Raw genomic sequence first — 14,263 nt, 5'->3', positions numbered from 1 at the left:
TTTCTTTACATACATCATTCCATATCCATAATTACTGCTGTTGTGATAAGCTGACAATTATGAGTCTGAAATGAACCCTTTCTCATTTCTTACAGTAAGTTCATATACACTAATAGAGTAACATACAAATTATTTTTATAGTCACATTCTGAGTTCTGTGGATGCCATTATACTGCGTACAGTTTTGCATGTATGGTGGGGGTAGACTGCTCTCTAGATGTGGTACATACCATAGGTTTCTTTGTCTTGCATCCGAGTGTCTCATATCCTTTACTACTACTTTTAAATCAGGGAGGCTCTTGAAATCTTATTTTACACAAAGACCCATGACAATAAAAAAGTTAGTTTCACTAATGTCACACAAGACTATGCAGGAGGACTATGCTCAGCTTGCTTGTACTGCAGACCAAACAGCTTTACTTCCATTCTCTCCAAAGGTAAAGCTCCTTGTGAGAAAAGAGAACTGTCGTAGGTGCATAGAACTTTACAAAACAAGGCATCATCTGTTGTTCATTCTAGTCTATTTGCACATTTTTTGCAGTGCATTCCTTTCCCCTGACCATTAGTCTAAAATTACTCGTTCCATTTGACATTCCACCAGCATTTGCTTGTTATGATTGTAAGACAGTTTATATAGCCTTTCTGAGGAGGAATTTTATCAATACTCTGTTTCTAGTTGCTGGAGACATGTTACTGCTAGATGTACCAGCTAGTATTTCTTAGCAGAAAGAAAATCTACATGAAGGAAAGAGCAATTCATAGCTAGTTAAAAGTAATAAAAATAAGTCAGAATGGCCAATTTTTGAGGGAAACTTCTGAAGCCCTGCAAAGTCTGTGTTGTTTTACTAGATCCCTGAATCATTTGGACACAGAGTGAACAATGACGTTCCGTATGCTACTCTACATAAATTAATCAGCATAGTTGAATTGAAAACACTGTAAAATGTTTCAGAGATGGAGGCACTAAGCAATAAGCTTTCTTCAACAAGTTGGGTGATAAACTTGGAGAAATCCTTAAGTATGCATCAAGATAGGCTGTAAATTCCTTGTTACCAATCAGAACAAAGATCCTTGTCATGCAGTATTTAGCATGCTAGACCAGTACTGAAAATACAAGAATGTTAGAATTACCAGCTAAGTACTTGGAAATAGAAAAGATTGATTATGCCACTGGCAAACCCATAGTGAACATCCTAAATACTTCATACAGTTCTTACTGCCTCCACTGCATTTTCCCTGTTTTAATAAAGATCTAATAGAACTGGAGAAGGTACTGAAAAAGTTGTCAAAGTATATCCGAAGCTATTTAACAGCTTATAAAGTAAGATTTATTATATCAGGATTTATTTCAAAAGAACAGAAAGAGATGCTAAAGTTCTGGAAAAATACAAATCATGCAGAGAATATAATGATTATCACTGTTTCCAACAATTAAAGCTAAAGGACACTCAGTAAAAATAGCAAGCATCAAACTTACATTAACAAGCACATATAATTTCACACAAAGTGCAATACCACCATAAAATTCCTTGCTAGAGGATACTGGGCATTCTGAGATGTGCTAGAAAAGGCCATAGCAAGTTCATAAAGAGTATTTCTCAAAAGCTAATAATTGTGGCAAGGAAAATGCAACTCCTGGCTTCAGATGTCCTTATACAACTCATTTACAGGAGTCGGAGTGTTATGCTAGGTAAAGTGTCACTCTGTACTTCCTCGGGTCATTTGCTTTTCATTTCAGCATCTTTTCTGAATTCTGGGCTAAATGTTGCTTTTTGAAATAATATATCTGTTCTGATAGGAAGAACAAACTTGTATATAAATATGACAAAACATCTCCAAATTTAACAAATTTTATAAACCTGCTATCTGGTATTTTCTGATTTCTTCCACATGAACTTCATGCCTGAGCTAACTTTTCTGTAATGGACTAAGTTCCTGTTATCTCTCCTTTCCTCATCTGTTTATCAGATTTTGTGAAATGTATTTGTAAAGTAATTCTTCAGGCTGCTTGGGACAAAAGTTTTTATATGAGTGGCTGTTTGACCCAGAATGTTTTGGGTTTTTTGTTTGGTTTGTTTGTTTTGGGTTTGTTTTTTGTTTTGTTTTTTTTTTTTTTTCCCAGAAATGGCATTTTTGTACAGCTTTCTGCAGTGCTTTGCAGGTAGAAAGTTTAGAACAAATTCCAAAGCATTCTGTATCATATTTTGCAGTTTAACTTTTGCACAGCTAAATTAATGGAACTTGTATCATAAAATCAAAGAGAATATGGAAGATTATTATTAATAATGTTTATGCTGCACAACTTTTTAAAATTGTGACATAGAATATGTGATTGCTTCAGTAACAGAATGAGCTTTATATAACTCATGACATGGAAAGGATGATCAGCTAAGTTTTGCTTTGGGAATTTTATTTAGAAACTATTATTGAAGTCTGATATATTCCATGTGGTTTATACCTTATACTAGGTACACCAAATATATCCTTTTAGAAAAACCTACCAGTGAGAGCACAAAGAGTTTACTTTGCTTTTAAAATGGAGGTTCTTGCTGTGGAGACCTCACTGCTGCAGTTAAGGATGAGGGGGTTGTCCAACACATTTATAAAGGACCATGAATTACCTCATGTTTTCCCCATGAAACCCAAACTTCTAAATATATCCAAAACCTTTCTTCCTCTACCACCACTTCTATGTAAAAGCTATTAACAAATTACATATACTGTTTCAGGTAACCTATTTTTATAAGGAGAGAATAAAACCCCTTTTAACTTTCAGCTGAACTGATTATTCTAGCTTCAGAGGCTGCTTTCCTCAAGCTTTAGAGCCAAACAAGTTAACTCAGGATCTCTTTAATTCATTCAGCTCCAACACCTTTTTTTTGGGGGGGGTCATACCGCTGTAACTCTTTTTTTCTTTCAACATGCATTCTTTCACTGGGTGACAAAATGTCTGAAACCTGATATGCTGACTTTTAACACTCAAACATTGCTGTGGTGGAAAATGAAGGATGGTATATGAGATTTATAAAATTAAATTGCAGGAAGTATACTACAGGTTTTGAATGACTTGGAGGGATTACGGATCACCTGGACTACAGAGAACTGGTTACCATAATTTAGAAATGGCTGATACTTTAGGAACCCAGCTATATTCTTCAGTATAATCTGGTAAATAGTTACTGAGAATGAAAGAAACTGAGTTGTACAACACCACAGGCACCACAAAGAACTAAAGCTGATGAAGAAATTAGTAAACTTTCCTTAAATTGGTTCTCCTAGCAATTTTGTGTAAACTTTTCTTATTCTGTCTCTGATATAATACTTAACAGCCATCTACAGGCAAAGATGTATTTAAAATGGAAAATGTTTTGGACCTCCTGAACTGAAGATTAAAAACCAGCAAGCTTAAGTTACACAGGAAAGAAAATACCTATTTCTGCCAGTGGTATTTTACACATACAGGTATTTCCCCAAAGTTTACAGTCACTTATCCATATTTGTTTCTGATCATGGATACAGGAGCTCATCTGGCATACTCTAATTTGATGCATTATTACAACCAAAATCCTGGCAAGTTTGTAAATCTGACAAAGCAGCAACTCTTCAGGATTGGAGAATAATTTTTTCCTCTCAACTTTTGCTTGGCTTTTAATGAATAATTCAGTCTCTCTCTTGATGTTTCAAACTAAGATCACCTATGCTAAGAGGTACAGGTGAACTTCCTTGAGGGATGGAAAAGATGCTGCTGTAATGAGTGAACATGCATACTGGTTAATGTTGCTGATAACAGTATTCTGGGAGTGATGACCACAACAGTAAACTTGCACGTGTGCTTCTGAACCAACACATCCTTTTCAAAGGAATGTGTGGGTGCATTTATCATTCGCGGAAACGTTCATAGTGGTTACATGGATTTATTGTAAAATCCTGTGACTAATGAATTAGTATACAGAGGTGTTGATTTTAAGATAGAAGTGGGAAGGAGATGCAATGGCAGTTCAAGAAATGTACTTACATTAGCGTTTTTTACATTTAACAGGGGAGGCCTGCTTTCTGTAAGCTTTCTTCTTTTCCATCTGCCACCGAACATTAAATGTTAACCTTATCTTTCTGGAGTTTAGAACTATTGACAAATATGCCTCAAATTAAACTGCAGAACGAGGCATCCCTGGCAGCAGTGGCTGGTTATTAATATTGTGAACCTGCACAAGGCTTTCAGGAAGATGCTCCTGCAGGGTTGCATTGTGCTTACAAGGAGGAGATAAACCTGTCACTTCTCAAGAGCTTTTGATCACTGTGTCCAGCCTTGCAGCTTCCTAAGCACCATCTCTTTTAATTTGTCTTTCCTTTCAGCCTGAGGAGTCGGTGCATATTATTATTCTGTGTCCTAAAGCCAAACAAGTAACAGGCATTTTTGCTGTATCTGCTTGGACTCTAATCTCCATTTTTGTTTCTTTATAACTAGCAAATGACTTTTCTAGAAGATCAGGAAAGGGGTAATTTTTATTTTTTTACTCCAGCAATGAAGATACATTCCTACAGCAATGCAGGCATAATTAAGGTCTGAGCTCGGTCTTCAGATATTTTCCTATCTCGCCTTCCCTCTGTGAGGTACTATTAATGAACTCTTTATTTATGCTTTTACCCTAGAGAGGTGTTGACATTTAATTTTCATCTGTATTTATTTTTTTCCATGATACAAGAAGGTGGAGGGGAAGCTGCCGGTTGTATAGGTGAGGAAGCTGCAGCAGGGAAGGCTGGAGTATTTTCAAAGATTTAAACTGGAGTGCTTCTTAAAAAATACTGATGTTGCATCCAGGCGCCTTGCTGCCTGTGCTGGCCTGAGGCCTGGCTGACCGGCCAGCTGCCACCCCCAGCGCTGCGCTCCTGCCCAGCGGTGGAGCTGGGGGCCGCCTCGCCCTGCACGCCTGCCCCACCTCGGGCCCCTGCTCCTGGCAGGTGGATCAGGCCTGCACTGCGGGCAGGAGGTAGAGTGAACATCAGCTCCCAGCGAAGGGGAGAGGCCCCTGAAGAGGCCCGCAGCATTTCCCTCAGCAGCCTGAGCAGAGGTTACAGGCTGAGGCCCAGCAGAGCTGACCTGGCCCGAGGGCCACCGAGCTGGGGGTGGGGGGGCGGTTGGAGAGCGTGTTGGTGACTCAAGGCCCTGACACACGCGTGGCCCCAAACGTGTTCACCGCGTGTCAGATGTGCTCTGTGCTTGCTAAGCAGGCATGTACCCGAGGTGCTGGGTGGGATGTGCGGGTTGCCCTGCCAGCCCGCTGTGCCAGGGATGTCAGGATGGCAGCGGGTGTGCTGTGCAGGCAGGAGGCTGGCAGTGTGCTGCCAGGCTGGGGGCCAGCCCGAGAGAGACAGAGGAAGACTCGGGATTCATGTGCTATCACTATGGTGAAATTCAGTTCTTAATGTTTTTAATACTGGTTGGTACCATGTCTGGGTGGAACTGCAGCAGCACTGCCATGATTACTGCTTCTCACTAAACCAGGCTCCTTAGCAGGCAAAGCAGAAGAGGTTAAGGAGCTGAAATACCAGATGTAAAAAAGGGCCACAGCTAGAAACAGCACTTTCAAAGTGTTGCGTATAAGGATGTTGTTTTGCAAATATTTCCAGGACTAGCAGCCAACTTGGAAGGTGTACTTAAAAGTCAAGTAAAGTAGCACGTGGGCTGACTGTCACTCATCGATTTTAAAATTGAGCTAGGCCAAAAAAGACAATTTACATCAGATACTTGGCCACACTGCTCTGGAATGGCAAGTAGGTGGCAGTAGGACATACCAAAAATAATACACCTAACTAGGCTGTGTCTTGGTTGGGTCAGTCTTGTATAAATAGGCCTGCTGGGTGCCCAGTATCACCAGAAGAGACATGCCTGTGTTAGCTTCCAAGCATTCATTATCTTATAAAGATTCAGATTAAAAAGGTGATTGTAAAAGTTAACTTTTATAGCTTCGCTGTGGAGTCTAGTAGAAAAGTGCTCACATAGCCAAAAATTGGGGGGGTGGGGGTGATGGTGTCACCCATCAATCTTACTTGACAGATACTATAGTTTAAACAAAGCTCCACAGTGCATAAAAAAGAAGAGATGAAATAGAGGCAAGGAAAATGAAACCGTATATGCCCTGTGGGGCCTATCACAAACTTTCCTAGCATTAACTACCTGTACAGTAAGGAGTCTGATTATTTCAGTCATGGATTGAGGGCAAATAATGATACTTTACCATGAAATTCTTGCAGTAGGATACACAGGTGCTTGTATTCCAGCTAATCAATATTTGTAACACAGATGAAGTTCCAGTTCAGTGTCCCAGTCATTTTTGTCTCTGGGTTTGGTGTTAAACATGCTATCTATCTATCCTTTGTCCTCACTGAATGCATTGTTATTTAATTGTGCAGTGTCTCTATATGTGTCAGGATTAATATTCATAACATGCTCCAAGCAAATTAACTAGCTGTGTTGCCCAATTGTAATGCCTGACTTCTTCACCACCATTAAAAATGAGTATTGAGTACTCAAGATTTGACTTCTCTTGTGCTCCTGCTTTAAAGTAGCACGATGAACCACCAATTTACAAGTGCAGACATTAAGTTTCTAACACACACAAGCATATCAAATGTAGTCACCTCATTATTTTGTTATTTCCCTGGTACTACCCTTGTCCCTTTGAACCCTATAAAATGCAGGCTGCTTGACCAAGATAATTGTTGTTGAACAATGCTGTTTTATTAACATGCACATCAGCACCACAATCCAGTCCTGCTGGGGCCTTGTTGCAGTGCATGTGAGAGGTACGCAGAGCAGCAGAGAAAAATCCTTCAGATGCCAGCTTGCTTTCAGTCTTTTATCTTTTTTGGTTGAGAACATATCAAAACTCTTCAGTTTACCAAGCAAATGCGAAATCCCTCAAGAGTATAAACTAGGGGTCAAAGTAGACTTTCACACTAACATTGCAGACAGGATTTTCTCTTTTTTGCAGATTTTCTCATCCATGCATATTGGAGATCAGACTTTTTTCCCCTGCCATTGGCAAAGAAATCCACCCTGCTTAATCGTACTATTATCCCGTGACTCAGCAATAGTTGTGCTATTGTATCTCAGTATTCTGGTTGACATTGACTGCTTAATCTCTAGCATAAGATTTTAGTAAGGCTTGTAAAGTTCCTTAACAAACAGCTTTTTCTTACAAGACTGAAACTCTCTCTCTCTTAATAGGGCAAGAGAAAGAGATGGGGCGACAAAAGAGGTTATTTTAATATCCTTGTGAAAAGGCTTTCTCAACTTAGGATGTCTTGCAAGTGGTTCTTGTCACAAATTGTTGATAAGAGTTTGTAGCCTGGAAAAATAATCACAGCCTTATTTTTTTTGTCATTTATTTGAGATAGAAATAGTCTGTACTATTAAATGGTCATATATTCATGTCAGTATGTTAAACAAATTTTAAAAAGCACAGATTTAAGAGAGCTGTAATCAGGGCTACAATCAGGAACACCAATAAGCAATTCTTTTGCAATAATAAGATTGTGCCAAAACTTGCACCGGCTTTCACTGCAAGATCTCTCATGTAGATCGCACTCAAATGAGAGGATTGATTAGTTATACTGGGTTAAGAAAATGACTGTCAATCATATATGTTCACCTGGAAGTAGCAAAAATTTTAAGTGTATATAAGAGCTTTTTTTTTTAATTAGGCACTGGTAAAATATGCAAATCTGGGATTTGGACCTTTCAAAGTTTATATAAACTAGTAAAAGTTTCAAAAGCAATTCAGTTCAGAAGTTTTGGACTAGTTTTTGTTTTTCAGCTGAACTGTAATTCTAATTTCATTGGAACTGCCCTATCTGTCTGTCATTTTTTAAATACTGCACAGTAGAACAGAGTAAAGGTTGATCCAGGTATTTTATCTTAAGTATTAGAGCTTATTATGGACACTTGCTTTCTGTTAGTGTAATATTTCTGTCTTTCAAGGTTTCTTTCTGTGATCAAACTTGTTAAATGTTTTTGACCAAGTATATGGCTAAGAACAGCATGATACACAGATACCTGAAAAATCAAAGCAAGTCTAATTTAAGATGAACAAGAAATACACTATTGCTGTGTTCCCCAACCCCCAGAAAGTGAACAAAAACTATTTTGTAGAGACCAGCATGAACTGAGTGCCTAAACAAAGGCAAAGCTTTACAAGCTGCTTGTAAGGTTCAAGGATTAGTAAACACTTTGAAGACTAAAATTTTTTACATCCTTTTTGTTAACAGGAAAAATAGTAGCAGCATACCAGGCTGTCAATAGGCAACAAGAATTTTTGGAACTCAGTAATATTTTTAAAACACAAATTCACTTACTGGCAGACAATAAAGTGCAAAAAGACATTTGTGTTACAGCTTACATTTATTTAAAAAGCTTGTAAGAAACATAAGGATCTAAGATTCAAAAGCAATTATTGTTAGAGCTATTTCACTTAGTCTAGTTCACTTAACCACAGCCAGGAAGAATTACTAATTGTAGGAAATTGCAGTTTCTCTGCACAGCTTTTTCCACTTGTACTGAATCTCTGGTAGGGTGTAGTCTCTGGTTTTATACTCCATGTATTTCAGCCATTTCAGAGCAGAACATGGAAAGGATCTCCTAGTTGATTTATGTCACTTCCTTAATACTTTATTTAAGCTAATGTAAATTGAGTTTTCTCTTTCATTTGTGTGAAAGGTATTCCAAAATGTCAGTATCTGCTGATTGCTTAGAAAAATTCTAGTCTTCTCGTAAGCAATGAGTATTATTTTCTTTTTTATCTTGGAAGATCGTCTTTAACACATGCTCTTCTTCATTTTCCTTACCATGCTTCCATTTAAGAGCTGTACTGAACTGCCAGCCTATAGCTTACAGTAATGAGTTTGTCTCTTTCTCTGTTTCTGACTAGTAGAAGAAATTTCAGGTCATAGTTTCTGAGTTAACAGGTTCATCTAGTCTACTGTTGAATATCTTTGTATTTCTATTACTTCATGTTTTAATGCTTTCTTTTTTAAAAGAATTTCCAGTTTCTTCATGGTACTCATAGTACCCCTAACTCTGTGTGTATATAGATTGTTCAGGTTTTGTCTAACCTGATCATAAAGTTTCACTGTGAAAGTTAAAGGGGAAATTATAGTTCTGTAGCTTCTTTGATAATTCTCAGTAACTCCAAAGCTAAGCCCATTGGTACTTGCAGGTAGTCACATTGTAAGTCACTAGGTTCAGGATAACTGCCAGGAGATGCTGGTGGATGAGCATGAACAGGTGATGAACAACAAATATTTAGAAATTGCATTGTAGACAATAGACAAAAGCAGCTTTGGGTAAAGCTGTTTCTAGCTGCATCGCTTTAAGCTCCAAAGATTATTCTTTAGGCATAGATACATAGTTTGTCTAATGTTTCATTAACAGAATTTGATTTGTATTTCTCACTGAAAAATAAATTTGCTTTACTGATGAAGAGGTAAATACTTCCTGAAGGAGGGCAGACCTCAGAGGAAAAAAGGTATAAATGAGTCTTGAGCTTTATATATTTGACAAAACCTGATAGAATGTCATTGATGTTAACTCATCTGCGAGGCTCACTCTGGGGTCAGTCTTAAAATTTTCTGCTGATGGTGTCCATCTAATTTAGTAGAATTCCTTGAATTTTTTGCTAACAGGTTTCTAATTATAAGACTTGTGACCTGAGAAAGCTGTGTGCTTTGCTTTGACAAGTAGTTAGTTTGTGCATATGGCGTGATTCCATCTGGAACGCTATATGCAGTAATCAGATTGTCAGATGAACTGGAAATGATGAGTCCACAAAAACTAGATTCAAGTACTGGGAGATTCTGACTATGTTCCCTTCTATTACCTTTTGTTTTCCCTATCGTTTATGTTTCCTTTCTTGTGCTAAAATGCTTTTTATTTCATGAGAACAGTATACAAAAGGATGTAATTTATTAAATTCTTAATTTACAAATTATTTGTATTATAATAGTTACCTGCTAGAGGGAATGATGTCATCAAGAGTAGACTTTATCATTTAGATGAGCACCATCTGTATAATTAGCTATAAAGCATGGAGGTTCTGCTTGACGCAGATTATCTTCTGGGTTGGGTAAAACTATTTGAAATGTTACAGAAGATTCTGCATTTCTTGTATCAAGATTGAAAAATAAATAATATGTTAACAGTTCTTATTTGATTAGATACACCTGATTACTTCTGTAATTTGTGAAACTATTAAATATAACAACCAACTTTGTACAGTATATACTGTTAGCCATATAGGACTAGGTAACAGGTGATGATTTGTTCTTGATGAATAAAACTGATGCATTTTGAATCTTTTTCTAATAGTCTTTCAGCATTTGGTATTGTGTATGAACACTGAAATTGAAACTACAAGTCAGCCGAGCATTAATCTGTACAAAGATGCTGGGTCTCTTAATCATAGACCTTTCTCTGGGTGCAGTACTTTAGCACTTCATTCCCTCCAAGCTTCACTCTGTCAAGTTATCTTTGATCCAGAAAATGTGATAGCAGACTTTGTCAGAGGTATTCTGGATAACGAATGAATCACTTATTTTTCAAACCATCTGTGGAAATATACTTTATATTGCCATACAATATAAAACCATTTTTCTTTTCCATTTAGTAGTGTCAAGTAGAAGAGAAGAGTAGACCATGTTAGCATACTCGGACTGTGTTTATTCACAAAAAAGACTTTACAGGAAAGCAAGGTCATGTCATGAATCCTGAGGTAGGATCCTGCCGACTACCCCAATGTTGCAGATGGGCGATTTAGATCTATTAAAGAACCACTGTCAAACATATTAGCAAAAGTGATTTTAATATGATGTTGTAAAAGTGCAGCTTAGAAAAGTTTTGTGGCACAGTTCACTCTATTACTGTACAGCACAATCATTTGAACAATGATTCAGTTACTAAGGCACAAATCAAAGTTACCATGCTACAGAGTTACTGGTCGCTTACTGATGCCTGTCATTGGTAAAAGGCCTCCCTGCCACAAGGAGCAGCCTTGAGAGGTGTCCCAGGTCAAGAGGTGGTCACTGCCATGCAGCCTAGCAGGGAGAGCTCAAAGAAGGCTCAGTTGGGCTGTCATATTTGTGGGATAAAGCGGTTGACTCATACTCAAATTACATGTAGTGGGATAGGTATGAATCAGACTCCTTGTGCCCACAACTTTCTTTGTTCCTTGATAAATGAGTCTTGGAAAAACCACCTGCTATTCATGCATTAATGGCATGGTTGGTGTTCCAAGCTCATATGCAGCAGTGCTCACTGTGTTGCTGATCCTTTGTGAGTTTTCAGAGAACAGATTAAAACTAGAGGAGTTCTTGGGCCAGCTGTGGTCCAGGCCTTTACCTCCTTTGGAGCCTGTACGAAACTACCGCTTGTTTGGTTAAGGGGTTGAGCGCATCTGTCGCATGTCCATAAAAGAGCTTATATGAGAAAATTTCCATCTTCTATCGAGTAAATAAAGTATTGACTGCTTAAATTTAATCTGCTTTGCAACTGAATATGAGAACTTTAACAACAGAAATAAGCTATAGCATGTTTTCATCCAGTGGTGCATTCATTTGCAATCAACAGCAAATAAAGATGGAGGAAGCACCTTAAATTTTTGTAAGTATTTTGAAGAGAGTAATTTGTAATAGAAATTATACAAAAAAGTTGAGAATTTATTCTCAGTTGTGGGGAGATATTGAAATAAAGAAAAAAAAATAGGGAATTTTGCGCTCCTGTGACTTAAGTACTCTTTGAAGGTGTTCTGAAACACCTCTTCTTTTGCTAAGAGTAGACCACAACTTCAGTATGTCTGGGAGGGCTGATTTTGCTGGTCTTTGTCCCTTAGCAGCAAAGCGGTTGACCTGCGGTTCCCTCTTTTTCCATCAGCCTTTCTTTCTCCTTCCTTTCACATAGCAAGATCAGTCCTTCTATACTAAGTACACCTTCAGTCCCACTCTCCTTCTCTTCCTGCAGCACTTCCAGAGATAGTCTTGATGCCTTGTATGTTCTAGACAAACAATTGTGACTCAGGGTAAGAGCTTGCTCTGAACTGTTAGAACACATTTAGTACATAAATAAATCTCCTAAAGTAATTAGAAAACCACTGACCACCTGACTAATACATTGAAAGATAATTTTTCTGACAGTTATTAATCACCATGAAAAAGATACAAGAACTATTGGAAATACATTTTTTGTTTGTTTATTTTTATAAATTGCACTGTGACATGATTGGCAGTTATGACAGTTTACTATGAAACAAATAGATAGCCAAGATCGTTCTCTATCATCTGCTTTTGTGTTGAAAGGACTTTAAAGAAAACCTGATCTTCATTCACTATATTGGTTCTAGCTGAAGTGCTGAAATAATTAAAATACAATAATGCAGTTATAGTAAAACTAAAAAGACATCCCCAAACTGCTGTCAAACTCAATAAGGGTTGGATAACTGCATGGTTTATGGAATTTGATCTTTTTATGTAAAAGTTATGTTTGTGATGAAGATTTAGAAAAAAAATAGCCCTTTTCTTCAGATTTCAATTTGAATACCTGATTATAATTTAATCCAAATTTTCAGCTGGAAATCAGGATACATGAACACCTGCAAGTTATTGTTTTGGGATTTTTTATTTTTTTTTTAAGTTTGCAAATAAACCACTATTTGCTTGAAATGTCAAATCTTGCACAGTAGTGATCAGAGCCATTTAAAAATGTTTGGAAACAGTTTTGAAGCTTTGCATATTTTCAGCTTAGATTGCCTCTTAAAAAAAAATCACAAGTCTTCCCAATCAAACAAGAAAATAGTAAGTTCTACTCTGTAAATTTAAAGCTGTGGAAAAAATAATAACTGATGAGCATTCCAATAAGGTCCATAGCTGTACTCCATAGTGTTTGAAACTCTGTTTTGTTCTGCTCTAAAATAAACTGAAAATGATGTAGAATTGGTCCTGATGTGTGAAGCTAACTTGTCTATGTAAAGGAATGGAAAATCTGTCATTAATTGTGGAAATTACATTGTCAGGGTAGAAAAATATAGCTGATGCAACTTTAAGAATGAAAAGACCATGGTTTCAGATACTTTTGGAAATAATTTTTTAATATGTCTACTCTAGGAGTCTTAAATCCCTCTTAGATTCATATTTACCTTGATTTAAAAACAAACAAACAAACCACAAAAAAAAATGAGACCAACTTAGAATGAGCATAGGGATAGTGTCCTGAGAGTAACGTAAAATATTTGAAAAGTGTATTAGGAACAACTTCGTAATAGAAGATTGCAGTTTAGACAGTATTGTCTTTCAAGATTTTTTCTTTAGTTCTAGAAAGCGAGGAATCTAGTGAAAGGCAAAAGAATGCTGTTGACCATGGGTATGTCATAAAAAAAATAATGCATAAATTGTGAGGTTACAGAGTGAATAAAAGTATTGGTTCTGAATGATGAACACAAAGACTTTAAAAAGTGCCTGAATTTGTAATATGTGGGCTTTGTACCTGGAACATCCATTAATTTCCTCCTTGATGGCTTACAATTAGTGGTTAGATAGTTTAGCTTATTCCTCTGCAACTAACTCCTTACTTCAACAATTCAGCCTATCAAAGGAAAGTCATTAGTACTGTTGGCTAAATGCAAACAAATGCTTTTCTATGCTGCTTAATGTGCACTTTTAAGCAATTAGAGTTCCCTGGAATCGTAGGAAAATTTAAATTGTTGGTTAGGCAACAAACAAAAATCTCATAATAGTATAGGGTATTCAAGAAGGCCACTCCAAAACCTAAACGGATTTTAGATTTACAAAGAAGCATGCACTTTGGAACATAGATTGACTGGCAGGATTAGGTTCTGGTATTCGAATACTGTTGCTGGGCTTCAAAATGTAAAGGGTTCAGATAAACAGTTCTAGAGTCTGACATCTCATGTGAAGATATTTATGCATTTCTGGATAGCTTTTGCACCTCACCAGTTCCCAAGAGTGGTTTCAGTATATGAGTTTGTAGTACACAGATATGTATGGAAAGATTTTCCCCAGATTTTTCCCATGGTAATTCCCTATTTGTTATGAAACTTTTCATTAACAGTTTGCTTCACACGAAAAAGTCTGCCGACTCCAAATTTACTACTGTGTATTTGCAGATTGCTGCTTGGATATATTTGTTTAGTCCCTAGAACAGTCAGATCCTGATCCATAGCTGAATCTCCCAAGCAATACAAATAATAAACCAGAATGC

The sequence above is a fragment of the Athene cunicularia genome (genome assembly GCF_003259725.1).
Source record: "Athene cunicularia isolate RWA chromosome 13 unlocalized genomic scaffold, athCun1 chr13_part1, whole genome shotgun sequence".
In the NCBI taxonomy this organism is placed as follows: Eukaryota; Metazoa; Chordata; class Aves; order Strigiformes; family Strigidae; genus Athene; species Athene cunicularia.
Note: the sequence above shows the minus strand (reverse complement) of the source record.